Raw genomic sequence first — 26,655 nt, forward strand, 5'->3', positions numbered from 1 at the left:
TATTTTTTCCCAAACATTTAATTGAATATTTTTTAAAAACATGATTATCTTTCCAAACCCTATTTTAATCCCCTTTTCCTGAAAAAAATTAAATTTTGTATTTAATTAAACACAAAATGTTAACTTTTAAAAATTTTGGAAAATATTTTAATTTGTTACAACTTGTTATACCCTCCACCATAGTATGGAGGGTATATTAAGTTTGTCATTCCGTTTGTAACACATCGAACTAATCATTTGCGACCCTTGATCAGGATAAAATTCTAAGACGATCTAGCCATGTCCGTCTGTTGTAATCACTCTAGCGTCCGCAATAATTGAGACAGAGTGCTGAAATTTTGCACCCGAGGGTCTTTTTTGCATAGGCAGGTCAAGTTCGAAGATGGGCTATATCGGTCCACTCTTTGGTATAGCCCCCATATAACGGTACCTCCGGATTTGAGGTATTTTGACGTTCTTCGCCACATTTGCAGACCAAATTAGGTATAATTTGGCACTTAGGGTTCCTAGTGATCAACAAACTTATATCCCAAAGGATATGGTCCATGGTCCATAGGTCCATGTTTTGGTATAGCCCCCCATATAAGGGTACCTCCGGATTTTCGGTATTTTGAGAATTGTAGCCACAATTTGTGACCGAACTATCTGCAATTTGACATTTGAGGTTCTCAGTGGTCACGAAATATCTCCATCAAACATCGTCAACATAGGTCCATGTTTTGGTATAGCCCCCATATAACAGTACCTCCCGATTTTCGGTATTTTGAGAATTTTAGCCACAATTTTTAACCGAACTAGCTGTAATTTGTCATTTGAGGTTTTCAGTGGTCACGAAATATCTCCATCAAACATCGTCAACATAGGTCCATGTTTTGGTATAGCCCCCATATAACGATACCTCCCGATTTTCGGTATTTTGAGAATTTTAGCTACAGTTTTTAACCGAAATAGCTGACATTTGAAGTTCTCAGTGGTCATAAAACATCTCCAACGAAACATCGTCAACATAGGTCCATGTTTTGGTATAGCCCCCATATAACGGTATCTTCCGATTTTCGGGAGATGTAATGATCGATATTTTGAGAATTTTAGCTACAATTTTGTCTATTCAAAAATAATCGTCAATATAGGTCCATGTTTTGGTATATCTCCCCCCCCCCCCCCTATAACTGTACCTCCCGATTTTCGGGGAATTTTCAGTAGTCACGAAATTTCTTCACTAAAATTCGTCAACATGGGTCCATTTTTGAGGGTCTACATTGTGTTGATGAAACTACCCTCAATTTGACTCTTGAATTTCCCTGCAGCTATAAAACTTTTCCGCCAAAAAATTTAAAGATAGGTTGACTCTTTGATATAGCCCCTTAGGTGGTACCTTTCACCTAGCTGAACACATTTTTTTAGATTAGATTAGATTAGATTAGATAACACTGTGCAACAAAAGGGAGGTGAAAGTCTGGGGCACGGAAAATTCCTCTTGGGGAAGAAAGGCCTTGGTGAGTATATTATGAACCCCGAAGGACAAATCCGCCGTGAGAGATATAATGCTAATTCATGATGGCTTACAGGGTCTCTTGCAAAAACTTCATCACGCCATAACGCGGAAGTTCGACTCACGGCGCATCTGTCCTTCGGGGTTTTTAATATACACATACCAAGGTCTTTCATCTCCATTATCTCTGCCCCAACATTTGTGTTCACAATGTAATTTAAGCAATAGTGGGAGGCACTAGGAGAGTATCTGTCGGCTTTGCCGACAGAGATATACTCTCAGCCTATATGAATTGGAACTTTTCAGAATTTTGTGGGACTTTTTGGACATTTGAACTTGCCGACAAAAATGTGGATAAGGATTAAAGTTCAAAAGTTTTGCGGAGGAGGGAATGGACCGACATAGTGCATTACGGAAGTGGATCTTATTTTGAGAGTCATATCTTTTCGATAGATATCGCGCCCACTAGTCATTTCAGTGGGTTATCGTACACCTGTTGGACCAGTATGCCAGGAAGCATGGACTTGTCCACGGAAAACATACATTTCCAAAGGATCTCCGAACAGACCCTAAACTGCACTTGGACACAAATGTTGAACTTTTGTGGGGAAGGTATCCTAAGGAGAGGACCGATATGGGCCATTTTAGAAGTTAAACCAAGTTTGGACAAAATATGACGAAGGCCAAATTTTTGACCAAATCGGGTTGTGTTGGAAGTACCCGAAGGAATGGACAAATATAGTCCATATTCAAACCTGATCTATATCTGGTAGATATATTAGGATGCGTAAAGTATGGACCAAATCGGTCCTTCCCTTCAAGAGCTATCTTGAGAACAAATCGAGTATTACTATATATTAAATTTCATTTATTGAGAGAATTTTAATCCCAGATAATAAAAATTTTTACTAAAAGTAATTCCTGGTCACTAACTAAGACACAGAATTATTTTGTTGCTTTCCAACAAAGCCATAACTTCTCACTTTGACATTCCCTGAATGGTCAGCAGATCAAAGACCATTCATTGCCATATCTCTCTCCTCACCAAAAAACATTCTGTTAACAATGTCTCAATAAATTTAACAAACAAATCATTGACATTTTACACAATTTGTTGTCACAGAAATCAATGTGTCATAACAAAAGGCTATACCAGTCAGCAGTCCACCAGCCAGCCAAACCAACAAGACAAAACTTTGGTTTATTGACATTTTCCGTTATAAAAGAAAAATTCTTTAACTTTTACGACAATATTAACACAATGAACGTTAGTTAACAAGGCCATCATCATCAGCAGCCTCATCATCCACAGTACTTCCTTTTCATATCTGTACAACAACACCAACCAACCAACAATGTTCATTTATTACTTGGTCAACAAATAACTTTAAGGATGTTTTGCGGTAATTTTTATTAACAAATTTGATCTTTATTATCTTTGAGGCAAAAACTTTATTGATTAAAGCGTTTATGGCGACAATGTGATTATCACCATCGGAAGGGAAATCCGTGATGCATATTTGTAGTGAAGATTTATTTTTTGTGAATAATAAAATTTAATAAAAGTATTAGGGTAACGTAGGAGATGGTAAGCAATTGGCTTTAACTTGGCAAAGTCGAGGATAAATCATGGTACCTCTATAATATCAAGCTCGCTAAGCACGTGGTGGTGTCACCTGGGCAGCTGTCTCTAACACGAGTAAGAGATAATGAGCTAATTTCGTGGAAATGGAATTTAGTCTAAGGCTCCAATGTACGATTTTCTCGTGGTTTACTGCAATTTTTTCCTTAGAATGAAGAAGACATTTGTTCAAACAAGTTCAATATTTTTTAAAGCTTTTAATACTTTTCAAAAAAAAAATAATAATAATTCTTTAAAAAGAAACAAAATTATTTTTTCTAAACCTAAATTAATTTTTTTCCCCATAAAATTGTATATTCATTCTTTAATTTAAAAAAATAATCATTTTCATCACATTTAAAATATTATAATATTGGTATTTTTTTATAAAACTGTTTAAAATAATAATTTTTAAAATATTCTAATTTAAAAAAAAATATTTTAAAAATTATTATTTTAAACAGTTTTATAAAAAAATACCAATATTATAATATTTTAAATGTGATGAAAATGATTATTTTTTTAAATTAAATTTTCAAAAAAAAAACAGAAAATTAAATTTGTTGTTTATTTTTAAATTACAGTATTTTCTCAATTAAAAAATAATGATAAATAATAAAGATAATTTCAAAAAAAAAAATTGTAAAAAATAAAATATTAAAAAATCTTAATTAAAAAAAACAGATCATAATTTTCCTCGCAATTAAAATTTTATAATTAAAAAGTTCAACTAAATTTAATGGATAATAGACTATGTTTTATTTTATTTTATTTTATTATTTTTTGATTTTTCAAAATAGTCTGGCTTATTTTTTGGCAAAAAAATTTATTTTCGTTTCATTGTTTTTATAACGAATAATAGACTATATTTTATTTAATTATTGTTTTTTTTTTTTTGCAATTAGAGATTAAACTTGAATAAATGTTATTTAAAAAAATTTTAATTTTTTGGAAAAAGAGATTTTAATTTTGCTCCCAATTAATATATTTTAATTAAAAAATTTTACTAAACAAAATAAATAACAACTATTTTTTATTTTTCAAAAAAAAAAATATTTTTTATTTTTTTGTTTTATTTTTTAATATTATTAAATAAATAAACGCCACCAATGTTCTATTTAATATTATATTGTTTTTCGCAATTAAAAGTTAAGATTGAAGATTATTAAAAAAAAATTCAAAAAAGTTTTTGAATTTTTTTTTAAATTTTTTAATTATCCTCACAATAATATTTGAACTAACAATTTAGTTAAAATAAATAAAATAGTTTATAATGAATTATTATAATTATTAAATTAAATTATTTTTTCCAAATTAAAAAAAAAATTGAATGAATTCCCTTCGCCGGGATGAAATCTTGATATTGGTAGCTATCAGTAAAATTTTGCAACACTGTCAGTACGTTTTGAAAAACATTACTCTCTGTAATAGAAGATAATGATGAAGTTAAGCCATTGCCATTGGGGTAATACTCCAGACTTAAATAGAATCAAATGAGATTGAAATTTCAACCAAAACAAAACAAACAGCGGATGGCACGCGCAAGGGGAATTTGAAATAAATTCCAACAACACTCACTCACAGGCAACTGTGGTGATGTTTTTTCAACTTGCAGAACTCGATGAGTTCTTAGTTGATACGTGCTGATAGTTGTTTGCAAATATTTTTGTTCTGAAAAGTGAGTGCGCTTCTCATTTATTTGAGAATACTAGACACTTAAAGAGTTTGGTTTTTCTCTAAAAAAAATCATTCGCCGGGACGAAATCATGGTATTGGTAGCTATCTGTAAAATTTTACAACACTGTCAGGACGTTTTGAAAAATATTACTCTCTGTAATAGAAGGTACTGATTAAGTTAAGCCATTGGGGTAATACTCCAGACTTAAAAACAATCAAATGAGATTGAAACTTCAACCCAAATAAAACAAACATTAAATAAAAATATATTTTTTAATATGTACTTTTAAAAGTAAAATTGTAATTCTTTATAAAGAAAATTATTATTTTTTCATATTACTTTTTTCAAATTGAAAAAAAAAAATTTTGAATAAATTAAAAATTGTTCTTTACATCAAAGAATTTTTTTTAAAAAATGTTATATTTTTCAAAATCCGTTTTTTTATTTAATTAATACAATTTAAAACAAAAAATAATTCAAAAAAATATATTTTATAGACTGATGACCTTGGCAGATCTTCATAGAAAGAACACCTGCGATATCTTCTGCATATAGAAAACTATAAGAGGTCTCCGGCATATAAATACCTTACCTTCTATATACCAAGAACTTTTAGACGGTCTACCTTTTAAATGGTCTTCTATAGCTGCAAAACATTTTCATTTTCTTTTATTTCTAGACGACATTTTGGGGTCTTCCGCAGCTAGAAGACCTTTGCGAGGTTTACTATAGCAAAAAGGCTGTTTGGAGATCTTTTATAACTAGAAGACCTTTAGGAGCTATTCTATAACTAAACACAGAGAAGAGATATTGTTGGAGCAATCATATTCTAAGAACAAAATAGTTTATTTTAAAAATCTGAAAATATATATTGTTGTTTCAACCATATATTTTTTATTAGTCCCGGTCCACAATAGCGTGAATTTCATTGGTAAATTGCATGAAATTAGGCGTCTCTAGATCGAATTCCCCACCACAGCAATTTCATGATTTTACTTTACTATGGGACTCGATCTAGAAACGCCAAATTTCATGCAATTTTTTAATGAAATTCACGCTAGTGTGGACCGGGACTTAGAAAGCATAATGAGACAAAATATATTGTGGCGCCAACAATACATATTTTAAGAATTTTAAAAGACACTATTTTGTTCTTAGAATATGGTTGTTCCTACAATATTTTTTCTCTGCGTGTAGAGGATCCTTTGGAAGTTTTCTGTAGCTAGAATACCTTTTGGAGGTCTTCTATAGCTAAAAGGCCTTTAGGATGGCTTCTTTAGCTATAAGACCTTTAGGAAGTGTACTATAGTCATTGGACCTTCAAAAGTACTTCTATAGCTAGAATAGCTTCTGAAGCTCTTTTATAACTAGAAGACCTTTATGAGGTCTTATATAGATAGAAAACCGATGGAGATCTTCTATAAATAGAAGTCCTTTCGGAGGTATTCTACAACCTTTAATATACCTTTTGGAGGTATTCTATAGACAGAGGACCTATAGAAGGACTTCTGTAGCTAAAAGACCTTTTAGGGGTATTTTATAACTAGAAGACCTTCAGGAGGTCCTCTATAGCTAGAAGGCCTTTATTAAGTCTTCTATAGCTAGAAGACCTTAGGAGATCTTCTATGATTAGAATACTATAGGAGATCTGTTATAGAGAAGACCTTAAGGAGTGTTTCTATAGCTAGAAGACCTTTTGAAGATCTTCTATAGATAGAAAGCCTTTTGAGGCCTTCTATAGATAGAAGTCCTTTAGAAGATCTACTATAGACAAAGAACATTTTGAAGGACTTCTATACCTAGAACACCTTTAGAAAGTCTTTTATAACTGGAAGGCCTTTAGAAGGTCTTCTTTAGCTAGAAGACCTTTAGAAGGGATATAGCTAGAAGATCTTTAGGAGGGTTTCTATAGCTAGAAGGCATTTAGGAGGGCATATATAGCTAGAAGTTCTCTTGATTGGGTCTAAAATTTACCATTCGTAATATTTTGTCCAAACTTAGTTTGAGTTTGAAGATCGCCCATATCGGTACAATCCTTCGGGTTACCTTCCCCACCAACAGTTCAACATTTTTCGCTAAAATGGCGCCCACGATAACTCTCGAAGGCAGTAACTGATTTGGTTCATACTTTCCACTTCGTAATATTTCTACCAAATATAGATCAGGTTCAAATATGGACTATATTGGTCCACTCCGTAGGGTACCTCCCACACAAATTTTCGGAAAAGTGCAGTTTAAGACCATCTCTCGAATCATTTTAATTTTTGTTGTAACAACTTGTATTCGCTGCCCCCATTACAACGGTAGAAGAGTTTTCAGGGGCAAGTCCATTCTCCCTGGGAAAATGGGCCTTAAGCTGTACACCCGCCTTGCACGCTGAAGATCGTGGGATCGATTCCCCGAACAGGCAACATCAAAAAATTTCAATGGTGGCAAATTATCCCTCAGTAATGATGGCGTCATTTCCTGAGTATTGCAGCCATGTAAAAATTCTCTACAAATGGTATCTTAGGACACGCCGTTCGGACTCGGCGATAAACTGTAGGTCTCATATCATTGAGCTAATATGAATCGGGGTGCACTCATTGATATGAGAGAAGTCTCCCTTGTCCCGTATGGGATGTTTGTGGAACAATTACTATTATTATTATTAAATCAAGTTCTAATATAGGCCATATCGGTCCACTCCTTCAGGGTACGTTCCCCACAAAAGTTCAAAACTTTTCACTAAAATGGTTCGCACGGGAACTTTCGGAGGCAGTAACCGTTTTGGTCCATACTTTGCACATCGTAATATTTCTGCGATACATAGATCAAGTTCGAATATGGAATCCTTCGTGTACCTCCCACAAAAAAATTTCAGATAAGTTTAGTTTAAGACCTGCTCTCGAATCGCTTTGTTTTTATATTGCAACAACTGGTATCCGCTGGCCCCATTACGACGGTACAAGTTGTTTAAGGGGCAATGTCTGTACATCCTGATAAAATGGTCCGAAAGCTTAAAAAACCATACGGCACCATGGGTAGTTGCTGGTACGCACGATAACTTTCGAACGGATTCGGATTCAGCCAACTCGGTCCAAAATTTGGCCTTTGTAATGTTTTGCCTATTTGGTTGCCACGTGGTGCAATGGTATGCACACCCGCCTTGCACGGCGGCGATTCCCCGGCCAAGCAACATCAACCAATTTTCAACTGTGGCAAAATGACCCTCAGTAATGTTGGCGACATTTCCTGAGTATTTCAGCAATGTAAAACTTTCCTACAAGTGGTGTCTTAAGACACACTGTTCGGGCTCGGCGATAAACAGTAAGTCCCCCATATCATTGAGCTAATATGAATCGGGGTGCACTCATTGATATGAGAGAAGTCTCCCTTGTCCCGTTTGGAATGTTTGTGGAACAATTATTAATTATTATAATATTTTGCCCAAACTTAGTTTAACTTCGAAGAAGAGCCATATCGGCCAACTTCCTCAGGTGCCTTCCACACAAAAGTTCAAAATTTTTCGCTAAAATCGTGAGCACGATAACTCGCGAAGTTAGTAACCGAGTTGCTTCATACCTTGCACATCGTAATATTTCTGCGAATCTTAGATACTTAGGGTACCACCCCCCAAAAGTCCAACATTTTTGTTTAAGTGCAGTTTAAGGTTTGTTTTGCGGATCCTTTGGAAATTTTTACCAAAGGTACTCCTTGCGGTCTTGTTTACAGCGATACTATGTTTTTTTTTTTTTTTTGGGATCAACTCCATGCTTCCTGACACAGTGGCCCAAAACATTTAAGTTATGCGGTGATCAACTGAAATCACTGAAGAGAGCGCTATCTATCTTTAGATATGGCTGTCAGGTACCTCCTCCGCAACACTTTTCAGCTTTAATCCAACTATATTTTTGTCGGCAAGTTAATACCTCCTCGAAAAGGGCCACAAAATCTGAAAACCCCCTAATACATAATTATTGTGGAAAAGGGTTTCGGTTGCGTAGCCGGTATTCCATTCGATATTGTCAATAGATGAAAGTTTCAATTCACACAGGCTGAGGGTATATCACTTTCGGCAAGGCCGACTGACTGATACTTTTTAATTAAGACTTTCACTTCGGTTTGATTTTATTTTATATCTTTATTTTGTTTTCTTTTTATTTTAAAGATATTCGTTATCCTTAGCTAAGCTATTAGCGTAACGACAAATTTCAATGACAGCCATTATTTTGCCCTTCAGGCAGTAAATTGTTGCTGTCAATTTGATCCAACAAATTTGTTGTCTAAAGGATAAACTTTTCTTGCACGCGAATAGTGCAACAAATTCGCATGCAAATTATTCGCCTGCTTTAAAGCTATTGTTATACATACACACATACACACATATCCACATACATACAAATATAAGACAGTTTGTATGTCTATATAAGTTTGGAGGAATGTATATTAATGTTCCTAGTCATGGCATGGCATGTTTGCTAACAAGTTATTTTACAAAGTTGATGAATGTTAAGTGAGAATGTGGTGGCGAGGGAGAATAAAAACAGAAGATGCCCCAGCAACCACAAATAACAACAATAAAACATCTACGAAAAAAAAATGGAAAAGCCATAATAAATAGAGTAAGGAAAAAGGAAACTATGAACACACAGCCATTAATATGTGTGTATGTGTGATATTGGCAAGCATACATACGTAATGCTTGGCAATGAATGTCCTTGAAAAACTAAGCAATAGGTTAAATGCAACCCATTCACAAGTTGTTGTTAAGACAACCAACCAACCATCCAATCAAACAAACAAAACAAGACAAACGCACTTTTTCTGTCGCCCATCAACAACATCTCTTTTCCCAGAGCGCTCTCTCTTACTCTGTCTCTAGGATTCTTTGCTCCCAGTAAGGGGTTTCAGTTGCAAAGTCTTTCTCTTGCTCTTCTGGGGGGTATCCTTTGTTATAAGGAAGAAGAAAAAAAAAACAACAACAGCATAGCTACACATGTCTGTGGCTTCAAGGAGATTACGTGGGAGAGATAACGAAGAAAAAAAACTCTCTTTGGCAACCATTAAAGGAAAAGGAAAAACCCAACAAAAAAGGATATGTAAATATTTTTTTATTAAGAAACTTACCTTAATTTCCAAAAAATGGTTAAAAAATATTTTTATTTTCCAAATTGTTGTTGTTGTTGGTTGGCAAGTCAGTATGAGACGGTTTTAGGTTAATTTCTTTGCTTAATTTTTGTTTTCTCTTTTTTTATTTTAAAATTTTCTACAGCCACACAATGGAAGGAACATTGATTTTCAAAGGACTGACTCCTATTTGTTGTTTAGCGAGAAAAAGAGGGACACAAAAGGGGGGAGCACATGAAAAATTATTCACACTAAATTAAATGTGCAAATAATAAATATTTGCAGTTCATTTGTGTATTTATTTATTCAATATTTGTTACGCACACACACGCGAACTTGAAATCAGTTTATTATTTGATTTACTTGTTTTCTTTTCACTTCAACTTTTATCCTGTTAGTATCGGAATTTATCATTACTTTGTATTCTTTGTTGTTGTTGTGTTTTTTTTTTTTTGTGGGTATACATAACACAGGGTAAAAAAAGGACAGAGCGTAAATAGATATCGGTAGCAAAAAATACACTATGCAAAAATCTAATAGGAACGAGTAAAGGAAGTGAGATTGGATAGACAAACGTCAAAAAGAGACAAAAGACCTCTTGAGGTATTTTATAGGCAGGAGACCTCCTCTTAAAGACAGAAAGCATCTTAAAGTACAGATAAAAGACTTCTTGAGGTTTTCTATAGATAAAAAATTATTGATTTTTTCTATAGACATAAGATGTCCTAGGGTACTCTTAATGATTTCTATAGACAGAAGACATCTTAAGGTTTTCTATTGATACAATAAATCTTTAGATCTTCTATGCGATTTTTTTTAACTTTTGTGGAGAGTTTTGTCCGATATAGTCCATCTTCGAACTTGATTTAAGTTTTACGATGGTTATCATGTCCACTAGCCATTTTAGTTAGTCACTGCGATGAAAAATCGATGAAATTTCATAACTACCCTCAAACAGTCCTTCAACTGCACTTAAGTGAAAATTGTGAACTTTCTTGAGGGATTTTTCAAGGCTTGTATTTTTTATAAAATATTTTTTCAATTCTCATATATTTTATAAAATATTTGTTCAAGGCCTGGATTTTTGAATATATTTTTAAAATATTTTTTCTAGGCCCGGATTTTTTAATATATTTTTAAAATATTGTTCAAGGCTTAGATTTTTTAAAAAAATATGTTTTCAAGCCATAGATTTTTTATAAAATATTTTTTCAAGCCTTAAATTATTTATAAAGAATTTTCAAGGCGTGTATTTTTGAAGATTTTTTTAAAAATATTTTCAAAGGCGTGAAATTTTGAAGATTTTTTTAAAGAATTTTTCAAGTCGTGAATTTTTGAAGATTTTTTTTTAAATTTGATTGCTTAAGCTGGACTATTCCCCCAATGGCTTAACTTCATTTATTACCCTCTATTACAGAGAGTAATGTTTTTCAAAACGAACTGACAGTGTTCCAAATTTTTACTGATCGCTGCCAATATCATGATTTTATCCCGGCGAAGGGAATTATCAATTGGCTTTTCAGCTTTTTGAAATTATGCCTTTTTTAGCGAAAAACCGAACTCTTTAAGTGTCTAGCATTCTCAAATAAATGAGAATCAAACTATCTTTTCGGCTTTTCCAAAAAAAAAATCAGAACCAAAATATTTTCAAACACGTATCAACTAAGAACTCATCGAGTTCTGTAAGTTGAAAAACATCATCACAGTTGTCTGTGAGTGATTGTTGTTGGAATTTATTACAAACTCCCTTGCGCGTGTCTTTCGCTGTTTTTTGTTTGTTTTGTTTATTGTTGAAGATTCAATCTCATTTGATTGCTTAAGCTGGAGTATTCCCCCAATGGCTTAACTTCATTTATTACCCTCTATTACAGAGAGTAATGTTTTTCAAAACGAACTGACAGTGTTGCAAAATTTTACTGATCGTTTTTTTTAATATTTTTTCAAAGCGTGAATTTTTGAAGATTTTTGTAAAATATTTTTTCAAGGCGTGGATTTTTGAAGATTTTTTTACAAAATATTTTTTCAATTCCTATATTTTTATAAACTAATTTTTCAAGTCGTGGATTTTTTATAAAATTTTTTTAAAAATATTTTTAAGACGTGGATTTTTGAATTTTTTTTAAAATTTTTGAAGATTTTTTTTTTAAATTTTTCAAGATTTTTTAAAAAAATTTTCAAGTCGTGCATTTTTGGAGATTTTTTTAAAATATAGTTTTTCGAGGCGTGGATTTTTAAAGATTTTTTTAAAAATATTTTTTTCAAGGCGTGGATTTTTTAAGATTTTTTTTAAAAATATTTTTTCAAGGCGTGCATTTTTTAAGATTTTTTAAAAAAATATTTTTCCAAGGCGTGCATTTTTTAAGATTTAAAAAAAAAAAAATTAAGGCTTGGATTTTTGAAGATTTTTTTTATAGTTTTTCAATTCGTAATTTTTGTATAAACTATTTTTTCAAGTCGTGGATTTTTAATAAAATATTTTTTCACGTCGCGGATTTGTGAAGGTTTTTATACCCTCAGCCTTTAGGCTAAGGAGGGTAGGTATATACACTTTGATACGATGAAAATGTGCCTAATCGAAATAATGGTTTTAGACCCCAAGTATGGGGTGGACGAAATGTGTTTCAGACAATTTGGAGTCGATCTAGCCATGTCCGTCCGTCTGTCTGTCTGTCTGTCCTGCTGGCTGGAGCGCACGATAACTCTCGAACGGATGAACCGATTCGGTTCAAATTTTGGCTTTCGTAATATTTTGCCCAAACTTAGTTAAAGTTCGAAGATGAGCAACATCGGTCCACTCCTTCCGATACCTCCCCCACAAAAGTTCGGAAAGTTTGTGCGCACGATAACTCTTGAAGGGAGTAACCGATTTGGTCCATACTTTGTATAGCGTAAACTTTCTACCAGAGTAATATGATGTTCCAATATGGTCTCAATAGGTCCACTCCTTCGGGTACCTCCCACACAAAATTTCGGGAAAGTTCAGTTTAGGGCCATCTCTCGAATCGCTTTGATTTTTGTTTTAGCAACTTGTATTCACTGCCCTTCATACGACGGTACAAATTTCATCAGGGGCAAGTCCATACTTCCTGAGAAAATAGCATGAAAGCTGCAAAAAAAACCCCTATGACACCGTGTGAGGTGGTTGGAGCGCGAGATAACTCTCGAACGGATCTGCCGATTCGGTCCAAAATATGGCCTTAGTAATATTTTCTCCAAACATAGTTTAAGTTTGAAGATAAGCCATATCGGTCCACTCCTTCAGGTACCTCCCCCATAAAAGTTCAAAAATGTTCGGAAAAATTGTTCGTACCGTAACTCTTGAAGGGAGTGGCCGAATTGGTCTATACTTTACACATCCTAATATATCTACCAGATATAGATCAGGTTCAAATATGGACTATATTTGTCCACTCCATCCGGTACCTCCCACACAAAATTTTCGGATAAGTTATCTTTGAGACCTGATATCGAACCACTTTGATTTTTTTTTTGAAGCAACTTGCATTCGCTGCCTCATTTACGATGGTAAAAGTTTTTTAGGGGCAAGTCCATACTTCTTGAGCAAACAGCCCGATGAGTTTAAAAATCCCCTATGGCACCATATGTTGTGGCTGGAGATCCACATCCATAACGGTCAATGTCGATCCATTCCTTTTAGTATCTCCTCCGCAAAACTTTTGATCTTTAATCCTAATCAACATTTTTTCTGTTCAAAACACCAACAATTTTTAAAACCCCCTAAGTACATACGTATTTTGGGAAAATTTTTTTTCAATATACACATGCTGAGGGTATATCTCTGTCGGCAAAGCCGACTGATACTTTTTTACTTGTTAAAGATATTTTTTTAAGTCGTAAATTGTTTATAAAAGATTTTTTCAACTCATGGATTTTTTTAAATATTTTTTCAAGTCGCGGATTTTTGAAGATTTTATTTAAATATTTTTTTTTTAAGTCGTACAATCTTTATAATTTTTGTTAAGTCGTGGATTTTTTTAAGATTTTTTAAATATTTTGTCAAGGCGTAATTTTTTGGAGATTTTTTAAATATTTTCTCTAAGCGCGGTTTTGTTTTAATTTGTTTTTTAACGATTTGCCACTTGAATTTTTTTAATAACAAATATAAGACTTTAAAAAAAGAGTTTATCAAAATTTCACGACTTGAAAAAATTATTTTTAAAAAATCCAAGCATCAACAAAATGTTTTATAAAAAGTTCACGCCTTGAAAATATATTTTGAAAAAATACGCACCTTGAAAAAATATGTATAAAAAATATACGACTTGAAAATAAATGTTTATAAAACAAATACGACCTTTTCTATAAAATACTAGCTGACCCGGTCCGCTTTGCTGGCCCGTTTTTGAGGTCCCGGTATAAACATTTACAACAACAACTTTTTTCTGCAACGGATTTCTACTACCAACACACCAACTAATGATGTAGACCACAATTACCAATGTCATGTTTACCAGTAATAATATCTGAAATTTCACGTTTTGGTCAAAACAGCTGTGGGGGAGGTCATCCGAGACCACTACTTCCCGTTATACTATGAGAATTTGCATTGAAAGCTGTTATTTCGATATTTTGAAGAACTTTGGCTGATTTCCCAATCGATTGTTTTGGAATTTTAGTCAAGTGCCATTTCAAATTATCGGAATTTTACTGTGAAAATTGTGAAGTTGACCGCAATGTCTACATTATTGAAGCCAGTGTTTATAGCGCTTTTAAAGACACGCGTACTAACATTGAGGATACTATCTGCAATTATACATTTTTGAAAAAAAAAATTGTGGACCGCGATATTTCACTTCCGCGATGGCCATTCAGGGTCAGGGCAATAATTACCATATTGCAAACAATTTTTAAACAATAGGTTAAAAAATATCTTCGATTTCACGTTTTGTTAAAAAAAATTGTGTGGGAGGTACCCTGGTCACTCCACTGACCACTATAAAAAGTAATTAAAAACCTATTCTCAGACCTACAAACTCCACATACAAAATTGCATCAAATTCGGTCCAGCCGTTTCGGAGGAGTTCAAAGCTGAACACCGTGACAGGAGAATTTTATATATATATAGATATAAAAATTTACGACTCGAAAATATATGTTTATAAAGAATTTACGACTTGAAAAAATATTATATATTAAATAAATAAATGTACGACTTTAAAAAAAGTTTTCAAAAAATCTACTCCTGAAAAATGATTTTTAAAAAATCCACTCCTAAAAAAAATATTTTCTTTAAAAATCCAAAACTTGATAAAATATTTTTAAAACATCCAGGCATTGATTTGTTTTAATCCACTCCTCGAACGAATATTTTCCTCAAAAATCCACTCCTTAAAAAATATTTTCTGTAAAAATCTAAAACTTGAAAAAAATATTTTTAAAACATCCACGCTTCGAAAAAATGATTTGTTTAAAAAATCTAAAACTTGAGAAAAAAACATTTAAAAAATCTACAACTTGAAAAAATATTTGTAAAAACATTCACGCCTTTAACAAAAATCTATGCCCAACAAATAATCCACATTTTCTATAAATGATTTTTTAGTCGTACATTTTTTATACAATTTTTTTTTCTAAGTTGTTGATTTTTTATAAAATTTTTTTTCAAGTCGTTGATTTTTATGATTCTTTTTTTAAATATATTTTTTTTCAAGGCGTGGATTTTAAGATATTTTTTCGTAAGTCGTAATTTTTTTATAAAATATTTTTTTAGTCGTGGATTTTTGAAGATTTTTTTAAAAATATTTTTCAAGGCGTGGATTTTTGATTTTTTTTAATATTTTTAAGTCGTAAATTTTTTATAAAGTATTTTTTTAAGTCGTAGATTTTTTTATAAAACATTTTTTCAAGTCGTGGATTTTTGAAGATTTTTTTTTAAATACTTTTTCAAGTAGTAAATGTTTTATAAGATATTTTTGAATTCCAAGATTTTTATAAAATATTTTTTCAAGGCGTGTATTTTTTTAATATTTTTTAGAGATTTTTTAAAATAATTTTCATGTCGAGGATTTTTTCATTTATACTCTTTTTTAAAGATTTACAACGTGAAAAAAAAATATTTAAAAAATCCAAGCATTGAAAAAAATATTTAATAAAAAGATCACGCATTAACAAATATTTTTAAAAAATCCAAGCCTTGAAATTAGTATTTTATAAAAAGGTCACGACATTGGTAAAAATATTTTTAAAAACTACTTGAAAAACTACTACTTGAAAAAATATTCTTAAAAAATCCAAGGTTTGAAAAAATATTTTTTAATAAAATACACGCCTTGGAAAAAATATTTTATAAAAAAACTAGCTGACCCGGTCCGCTTTGCTGGCCCGTTTTTGAGGTCCCGGTATAAACATTTACAACAACTTTTTTCTACAACGGATTTCTACTACCAACACACCAACTAATGATGTAGACCACAATTACCAGTGTCATGTTTACCAATAATAATATCTGAAATTTCACGTTTTGGTCAAAACAGCTGTGGGGGAGGTTACCCGAGACCACTGCCTCCCGTTATACTATGAGAATTAGCATTGAAAGCTGTTATTTCGATATTTTGAAGAACTTTGGCTGATTTCCCAATCGATTGTTTTGGAATTTTGGTCAAGTGCTATTTCAAATTATCCGAATTTTACTGTGAAAATTGTGAAGTTAACCGCAATGTCTAGCTTATTGAAGCCAGTGTTTATAGCGCTTTTAAAGACACGCGTACTAACTTTAAGGATATTATCTGCAATTATACATTTTGGAAAAAAATGTGGACCGCGGTTTTGCACTTCCACGATGACCATTCAGGGTCAGGGCAATAATTACTATAGCATTGCAAAAAATTTTTAAGCAATAGGTTGAAAAATATCTTCGATTTTACGTTTTGTTAAAAAAAATGTGTGGGAGGTACCCTGGTCACTCCACTGACCACTATAAAAAGTAGTTAAAAACCTATTCTCAGACCTACAAACTCCACATACAAAACTTCATCAAATTCGGTCCAGCCGTTTCGGAGGAGTTCAAAGCCGAACACCGTGACAGGAGAATTTTATATATATATAGATTACGCATTAAAAATATTTTTAAAAAATCCAAGCATTGAAAACAATTATTTTGAAAAAAAGTCACGCTTGAAAAAAGTATTTTATAAAAATGTCAAGCCTCTGGAAAAAAATGTTTTAAAAAATTACATGCCTAGAAAAAATATTCTTAAAAAAATCGAAGCCTTGAAAAAATATTTTTAAAAACTACACGCCGTGAAAAAATATTCTTAAAAACATAATAATAATTGTTCCACAAACATCCCATAACGGACAAGGGGACTGCTCTCATATCAATGAGTGCACCCCGTTTCATATTAGCTCAATGATGTGGGACCTACTGTTTAACGTCGAGTCCGAACGTTGTGTCTGAAGACACCACTTGTAGAGAAGTTGTACATGGCTGAAATACTCAGGAAATGTCACCAACCTAACTGAGAGGTATTTTGCCACCGTTGAAAATTTGACGTTGCTTGGCTTGGGAATCGAACCTCAGACCCTCTGCGTGCAAGACGGGTGTACATACCCCTGAAAAATATTTTATAAAAATCTACGCCTTGAAGAAAGTATTTTATAAAAAGGTCACGTCCCTGAAAAAAAAAATATTTTTAAAAACTACAAGCCTAAAAAATGTTCTTAAAAAATCTACGCCTTGAAAAAAATATTTATAATAATATACAAGCCTTGGTAAAAAATTTAAAAAAAATTACGACTTGAAAAAATATTTTTAAAAAATTTACGCCTTGGAAAAATACTTTATAAAATTCAGGACTTTAAAAAATATTATATAAAAAATTTACGAGTTAAAAAAATAATTTATAAAAATCCACGTCTTAAAAAAATGTTATATAAAAAATTAAAGATTTGAAAAGATATTTTACAAAAACTTAAAACTTGAAAAAATATTTATAATAAATCCAAACCCTCAAAAATATTTTACGACTTGAAAAAATATTTTATAAAGAATTTTCGAGTTGAAAAAATAGTTTATAAGAAATCAGCACCGTAAAAAAAAATACTTAAAAAAATTTCGACTTGAAAAGTTTTTTTTTATAAAAAATTTACGTCTTGAAGAATTTTTTCAAATATTTTTTCAAATTTTTAATTTTTATGTAATATTTTTTTAAGACGTGGATTTTTATAAAATATTTTTTCAACTCTTTAATTTTTTATACAATATTTTTCAAGTTCTGAATTTTATAAAATATTTTTTCCAAGGCGTAAATTTTTCAAAAATAATTTTTCAAGTAGCAAATTTTTTTTAAATATTTTTCCAAGGCTTGTATTTTATTATAAATATTTTTTTCAAGTCGTAGATTTTTTTACAAATATTTCTTAAAGGTTTCTAGTTTTTAAAAATATTTTTTTTTTCAGAGGCATGACTTTTGTAAAATAGGAAAAAAAACTTTTTATAAAATAGAAAAGGTCACGCCTCTGAAAAAAATATTTTTAAAAACGAGAAACCTTTAAAAAAAAATTTAAAAAAAAACTAGGACTTGAAAAAAATATTTATAATAAAATACAAGCCTTGGAAGAATATTTAAAAAAACTTTACTACATTGAAAAATTTACGCCTTGGAAAATTTTTTTTATAAAATTCAGGACTTGAAAAAAATATTATATAAAAAAATAAATTGTTGAAAAAATATTTTATAAAAATCCAAGTTTTACAAAAAATATTATATAAAAAATTAAAGATTTGAAAAAATATGTTCTAAAAACTTAAAGCTTGAAAAAATATTTATAAAAAATACACGTCCTCAAAAATATTTTAAGACTTGAAAAAATATTTTATAAAAAAAATTGAGTTCAGAAAATACTTTATAAGAAATCCACACCGAGAAAAATATAATTAAAAAAATTTCGAATTTTATAAAATTCAGGGTTTAAAAAAAATATTATATAAAAAATTAAAGAGTTGAAAAAATATTTTATAAAAATCCAAGTCTTAAAAAAAATATTATATAAAAAACAAGTAAGAAAAGCGTTAAGTTCGGTCGGACCGAACTTTTTATACCCTCCACCACAAATTTCAGCCATTTCGGTGGATTAATGTGGCCACAACCTTCAAAATACCGAAATTCGGAAGGTACCGTTCTATGGGGGCTATATGATGGCGTGCACCTATACCTACAAATTTCTGGGGGAAAGTTTTATACGCCTAAAGAAGACTAAATGCCAAATTTCAGACATCTCGGTGTGATAATGAGGCTAAAACGTTCAAAATATCGAAAATCGGGAGGTATTGTATTATGGGGGCTATATCAACACGTGGACCTATATAAACATTTTATGGTAGAAATGTTTCTTAGCCTCTGGAAACACAAAATACAAAGTTACAACCGATTTTTTGGTCAAATTGGTCTAATACATTCAAAATATATTAAAATGACGCGTACTTTATAAGGGGCCTTATGTGGGGGCTATACCAAAACGTGGACCTATATAACCCAACGTTGGTAGGAATGTTTTCTGGCCTCTGAAGACACAAAATACCAAAGTACAACTAATTCTGTGGTCAAATGGGTCTAATACATTCAAAATATATTAAAATGACGCGTACTTTATATGGGGCCTTATATGGGGGCTATACCAAAACGTGGACCTATATAACCCAACTTTGGTAGGAATATTTTTTGGCCTCTGGAGACACAAAGTACTAAATTACAACCAATTCGGTGGTAAAATGGGCCAAATATCTTAAAAATTCCTTAAAACGACGACGCGTCACGCGTCATTTTGTATGGGGGCTATACGAAAGCGTGGACCTACATAGCCCGCTTTCAATACCAAAAGTCCTACGTAAATATAACATATTTTCCCAAAATTTCATCAACCTACGTCAATCCGTTCGGACGCTAGAGTGATTTCCACAGACGGACAGACGGACGGACATGGCTATATCGATGTAGAATTGCACGCTGATCAAGAATATATATACTTTGTGGGGTCTACAATGATTATTTCGAGTAGTTACAAACGTAGTGACAAACTTAATATACCCCCATCCTATGGTGGAGGGTATAATTAAAGATTTGGAAAAATATTTTATAAAATTCACGACTTGAAAAAATATTATATAAAAAATTAAAGAGTTAAAAAAATATTTTATAAAAATCCACGTCTTAAAAAAATATTATATAAAAAATTAAAGATTTCAAAAAAATATATTATATAAAAACTTAAAACTTAGATAAATAATTATAAAAAATTCACGTCCTCAAAAATATTTTACGACTTGAAAAAATATTTTATAAAAAATTTACGAGTTGAAAAAATATTTTATAAGAAATTCACACCATGAAAAAAATAATTAAAAAAATTTCGACTTGAAAAAGTATTTTGTATAAAAAATTTACGCCTTAAAACATTGTTTTATAAAAAACGTACGCCATCAAAAAATATTCATAAAAAATGTACGCCTTGCAAAATGTTCTTAAAAATCAATGCCCTGAAAAACTATATCTAAAAAATCTACCCCTTGAAAACATATTTTTTAAAGAATCCAAACTTTAAAAAAAAAAATGCTTTAGTCCACGCCTTGAAAGAATATTTTGTAAAAAAATCGAAGCCTTCAAGAATATTATTAAAAAATGCACAACATGACAAATAGTTTATAAGAATCCAAGCTTATTGCATTAAATTCCTATTTCATCCTTTTTAAAACTTTCTCTATTGTTTTCCGTTCCACGTTGTCCCATTTGTTTATCCACATTGAATTGCTCCTCACTTTCTAAAAACATTCCACGTATTAGGTATCAAATCAAATAAAACCCCTCTTGAGAATACAGCACCTCTAAGGTCTATTAAAAAAATGGCCTCCCGAATTTACTCTAAATATTCACAAGGGAATCCCAGCACTTCCTAAAGTTACAAACGAATATCCTTTTTATTCCGAAAATCAACCCACTCGCAAACTGTTTTCTTCGAAATTTGGTTTTTCTTTGTACTCCCTAGACATTTCAACTGCCATGTCTTACGTTTTAAATTCCGGACTTCTACCTCTGAAACAAAAACTTAATGCGAAAATCTTTATTCTAAGCTCTCCTTTTTGCCAAATGTGTTAATCGATGTGTTAACTCTTGTTATGTTGTTGTTGTTGGGTTTTCTTTTTTATTGTTGTTGTTTTCTATTTGTCACTTCACTTCTCTCCTGATTAAATTAAGGAACACTTTCAATTTATTCACCGTTCGCTTTGGCGTTTTCCGAGCAAGGCAACTACATCCGTTAACGGTTAAAAATGAACTGACTACAAATTTGTCCAACAGTTTGCTGTGTGAGCTCCAGAGTTGCGATGACGTTGGTGTGCACAAAAAAAAGCTGGACAACTTTTCCTTACTCCCCCACATGCGCACAACATTTAGAGCAGCACTCAACCAGCCAGCCATTCAGCCAAATACTCGTACAGCTTCTGTAAATTAACCACAAATGATGGTTACAGTAATCTGGTGCTGGCTGCTGCCGCTGCATTCAAACACCACGGCAGGTGGTACATCATTAGAATTCTAATCCAAAGTACTTAACCCACAGCCGTACCCACGACATTGACATTCCTCTTCAATGGCTTTTGAAAAATGTGCATTTTGCTTTGGATTTTTTTGAATGAAATTTTGTTGATTAATTTAAATTAATAAAAATAAATAAATTACCATGGTCTTCTGACCCAGACAGGTTAGAGCGCTGCTGTTGAAAATGATATGTTTGTCATCTTTATTGTCTTCATGTCAAATTCGTCAGCGGTAGTATCAAAGTGGGATATTCATGCGTTGTGGCTTAATTTGCTAAGTGGAACGGAATTTATGTCGTATACAATTGGCACACGTGTATGGAAGCACGAAGAACGGAAACAGATGAAGAGGTTGATTCATCTGAGGCAAAATTGAACCACGAATAATCCAAGCTTGAAATAATAGCACAGAAATTTTAGAAGGCCTTTTACAGAAGGTCTTCTTAAAAAAATCCACGCCTTAGAAAAATATTCTTAAAAAAATCCACGCCTTAGAAAAATATTCTTAAAAAAATCCACGCCTTAGAAAAATATTCTTAAAAAAATCCACGCCTTAGAAAAATATTCTTAAAAAAATCCACGCCTTAGAAAAATATTCTTAAAAAAATCCACGCCTTAGAAAAATATTCTTAAAAAAATCCACGCCTTAGAAAAATATTCTTAAAAAAATCCACGCCTTAGAAAAATATTCTTAAAAAAATCCAGGCCTTAGAAAAATATTCTTAAAAAAAATCCACGCCTTAGAAAAATATTCTTAAAAAAATCCAGGCCTTAGAAAAATATTCTTAAAAAAATCCACGCCTTAGAAAAATATTCTTAAAAAAATCCAGGCCTTAGAAAAATATTCTTAAAAAAATCCAGGCCTTAGAAAAATATTCTTAAAAAAAATCCACGCCTTAGAAAAATATTCTTAAAAAAATCCAGGCCTTAGAAAAATATTCTTAAAAAAATCCACGCCTTAGAAAAATATTCTTAAAAAAATCCAGGCCTTAGAAAAATATTTTTAAAAAAATCAACGCCTTAGAAAAATATTCTTAAAAAAATCCACGCCTTAGAAAAATATTCTTAAAAAAATCCAGGCCTTAGAAAAATATTCTTAAAAAAATCCAGGCCTTAGAAAAATATTTTTAAAAAAATCCACGCCTTAGAAAAATATTCTTAAAAAAATCCACGCCTTAGAAAAATATTCTTAAAAAAATCCACGCCTTAGAAAAATATTCTTAAAAAAATCCACGCCTTAGAAAAATATTCTTAAAAAAATCCACGCCTTAGAAAAATATTCTTAAAAAAATCCACGCCTTAGAAAAATATTCTTAAAAAAATCCACGCCTTAGAAAAATATTCTTAAAAAAATCCACGCCTTAGAAAAATATTCTTAAAAAAATCCACGCCTTAGAAAAATATTCTTAAAAAAATCCACGCCTTAGAAAAATATTCTTAAAAAAATCCACGCCTTAGAAAAATATTCTTAAAAAAATCCACGCCTTAGAAAAATATTCTTAAAAAAATCCACGCCTTAGAAAAATATTCTTAAAAAAATCCACGCCTTAGAAAAATATTCTTAAAAAAATCCACGCCTTAGAAAAATATTCTTAAAAAAATCCACGCCTTAGAAAAATATTCTTAAAAAAATCCACGCCTTAGAAAAATATTCTTAAAAAAATCCACGCCTTAGAAAAATATTCTTAAAAAAATCCACGCCTTAGAAAAATATTCTTAAAAAAATCCACGCCTTAGAAAAATATTCTTAAAAAAATCCACGCCTTAGAAAAATATTCTTAAAAAAATCCACGCCTTAGAAAAATATTCTTAAAAAAATCCACGCCTTAGAAAAATATTCTTAAAAAAATCCACGCCTTAGAAAAATATTCTTAAAAAAATCCACGCCTTAGAAAAATATTCTTAAAAAAATCCACGCCTTAGAAAAATATTCTTAAAAAAATCCACGCCTTAGAAAAATATTCTTAAAAAAATCCACGCCTTAGAAAAATATTCTTAAAAAAATCCACGCCTTAGAAAAATATTCTTAAAAAAATCCACGCCTTAGAAAAATATTCTTAAAAAAATCCACGCCTTAGAAAAATATTCTTAAAAAAATCCACGCCTTAGAAAAATATTCTTAAAAAAATCCACGCCTTAGAAAAATATTCTTAAAAAAATCCACGCCTTAGAAAAATATTCTTAAAAAAATCCACGCCTTAGAAAAATATTCTTAAAAAAATCCACGCCTTAGAAAAATATTCTTAAAAAAATCCACGCCTTAGAAAAATATTCTTAAAAAAATCCACGCCTTAGAAAAATATTCTTAAAAAAATCCACGCCTTAGAAAAATATTCTTAAAAAAATCCACGCCTTAGAAAAATATTCTTAAAAAAATCCACGCCTTAGAAAAATATTCTTAAAAAAATCCACGCCTTAGAAAAATATTCTTAAAAAAATCCACGCCTTAGAAAAATATTCTTAAAAAAATCCACGCCTTAGAAAAATATTCTTAAAAAAATCCACGCCTTAGAAAAATATTCTTAAAAAAATCCACGCCTTAGAAAAATATTCTTAAAAAAATCCACGCCTTAGAAAAATATTCTTAAAAAAATCCACGCCTTAGAAAAATATTCTTAAAAAAATCCACGCCTTAGAAAAATATTCTTAAAAAAATCCACGCCTTAGAAAAATATTCTTAAAAAAATCCACGCCTTAGAAAAATATTCTTAAAAAAATCCACGCCTTAGAAAAATATTCTTAAAAAAATCCACGCCTTAGAAAAATATTCTTAAAAAAATCCACGCCTTAGAAAAATATTCTTAAAAAAATCCACGCCTTAGAAAAATATTCTTAAAAAAATCCACGCCTTAGAAAAATATTCTTAAAAAAATCCACGCCTTAGAAAAATATTCTTAAAAAAATCCACGCCTTCGAAAAATATTCTTAAAAAAATCCACGCCTTAGAAAAATATTCTTAAAAAAATCCACGCCTTAGAAAAATATTCTTAAAAAAATCCACGCCTTAGAAAAATATTCTTAAAAAAATCCACGCCTTAGAAAAATATTCTTAAAAAAATCCACGCCTTAGAAAAATATTCTTAAAAAAATCCACGCCTTAGAAAAATATTCTTAAAAAAATCCACGCCTTAGAAAAATATTCTTAAAAAAATCCACGCCTTAGAAAAATATTCTTAAAAAAATCCACGCCTTAGAAAAATATTCTTAAAAAAATCCACGCCTTAGAAAAATATTCTTAAAAAAATCCACGCCTTAGAAAAATATTCTTAAAAAAATCCACGCCTTAGAAAAATATTCTTAAAAAAATCCACGCCTTAGAAAAATATTCTTAAAAAAATCCACGCCTTAGAAAAATATTCTTAAAAAAATCCACGCCTTAGAAAAATATTCTTAAAAAAATCCACGCCTTAGAAAAATATTCTTAAAAAAATCCACGCCTTAGAAAAATATTCTTAAAAAAATCCACGCCTTAGAAAAATATTCTTAAAAAAATCCACGCCTTAGAAAAATATTCTTAAAAAAATCCACGCCTTAGAAAAATATTCTTAAAAAAATCCACGCCTTAGAAAAATATTCTTAAAAAAATCCACGCCTTAGAAAAATATTCTTAAAAAAATCCACGCCTTAGAAAAATATTCTTAAAAAAATCCACGCCTTAGAAAAATATTCTTAAAAAAATCCACGCCTTAGAAAAATATTCTTAAAAAAATCCACGCCTTAGAAAAATATTCTTAAAAAAATCCACGCCTTAGAAAAATATTCTTAAAAAAATCCACGCCTTAGAAAAATATTCTTAAAAAAATCCACGCCTTAGAAAAATATTCTTAAAAAAATCCACGCCTTAGAAAAATATTCTTAAAAAAATCCACGCCTTAGAAAAATATTCTTAAAAAAATCCACGCCTTAGAAAAATATTCTTAAAAAAATCCACGCCTTAGAAAAATATTCTTAAAAAAATCCACGCCTTAGAAAAATATTCTTAAAAAAATCCACGCCTTAGAAAAATATTCTTAAAAAAATCCACGCCTTAGAAAAATATTCTTAAAAAAATCCACGCCTTAGAAAAATATTCTTAAAAAAATCCACGCCTTAGAAAAATATTCTTAAAAAAATCCACGCCTTAGAAAAATATTCTTAAAAAAATCCACGCCTTAGAAAAATATTCTTAAAAAAATCCACGCCTTAGAAAAATATTCTTAAAAAAATCCACGCCTTAGAAAAATATTCTTAAAAAAATCCACGCCTCAGAAAAATATTCTTAAAAAATCCACGCCTTAGAAAAATATTCTTAAAAAATCCACGCCTTAGAAAAATATTCTTAAAAAAATCCACGCCTTAGAAAAATATTCTTAAAAAAATCCACGCCTTAGAAAAATATTCTTAAAAAAATCCACGCCTTAGAAAAATATTCTTAAAAAAATCCACGCCTTAGAAAAATATTCTTAAAAAAATCCACGCCTTAGAAAAATATTCTTAAAAAAATCCACGCCTTAGAAAAATATTCTTAAAAAAATCCACGCCTTAGAAAAATATTCTTAAAAAAATCCACGCCTTAGAAAAATATTCTTAAAAAAATCCACGCCTTAGAAAAATATTCTTAAAAAAATCCACGCCTTAGAAAATTATTCTTAAAAAAATCCACGCCTTAGAAAAATATTCTTAAAAAAATCCACGCCTTAGAAAAATATTCTTAAAAAAATCCACGCCTTAGAAAAATATTCTTAAAAAAATCCACGCCTTAGAAAAATATTCTTAAAAAAATCCACGCCTTAGAAAAATATTCTTAAAAAAATCCACGCCTTAGAAAAATATTCTTAAAAAAATCCACGCCTTAGAAAAATATTCTTAAAAAAATCCACGCCTTAGAAAAATATTCTTAAAAAAATCCACGCCTTAGAAAAATATTCTTAAAAAAATCCACGCCTTAGAAAAATATTCTTAAAAAAATCCACGCCTTAGAAAAATATTCTTAAAAAAATCCACGCCTTAGAAAAATATTCTTAAAAAAATCCACGCCTTAGAAAAATATTCTTAAAAAAATCCACGCCTTAGAAAAATATTCTTAAAAAAATCCACGCCTTAGAAAAATATTCTTAAAAAAATCCACGCCTTAGAAAAATATTCTTTAAAAAATCCAGGCCTTAGAAAAATATTCTTAAAAAAATCCACGCCTTAGAAAAATATTCTTAAAAAAATCCAGGCCT

The 26,655-nt window shown here is 30.7% G+C and overlaps 1 protein-coding gene across 7 annotated transcripts in view; it reads right to left on the reverse strand.

Annotated features, from left to right (window-relative positions):
• LOC141386613 (snake venom 5'-nucleotidase) overlaps positions 1–26,655 on the reverse strand; it is a 133,172-nt gene that overhangs the window by 87,083 nt on the left and 19,434 nt on the right. Inside the window, exons 1-2 of one of the 7 annotated variants that reach the window (XM_073955518.1) lie at positions 21,132–21,197; positions 9,901–10,086 (exon numbers count right to left, since the gene is read on the reverse strand). The exons of 2 other annotated variants lie outside the window; for them this stretch is intronic. The gene's annotated coding sequence lies outside the window, so the exon portion shown is untranslated. Of the gene's footprint in view, positions 1–9,900; positions 10,087–10,224; positions 10,288–20,924; positions 21,198–26,655 lie in introns of those variants that run through there. 4 more of the 7 variants (XM_073955516.1, XM_073955522.1, XM_073955520.1 and 1 more) reach the window with 4 other exon arrangements.

Source organism: Musca autumnalis, unplaced genomic scaffold, assembly GCF_047663935.1.
Source record: "Musca autumnalis isolate F117 unplaced genomic scaffold, ASM4766393v1 scaffold_5, whole genome shotgun sequence".
Classification (NCBI taxonomy): Eukaryota; Metazoa; Arthropoda; class Insecta; order Diptera; family Muscidae; genus Musca; species Musca autumnalis.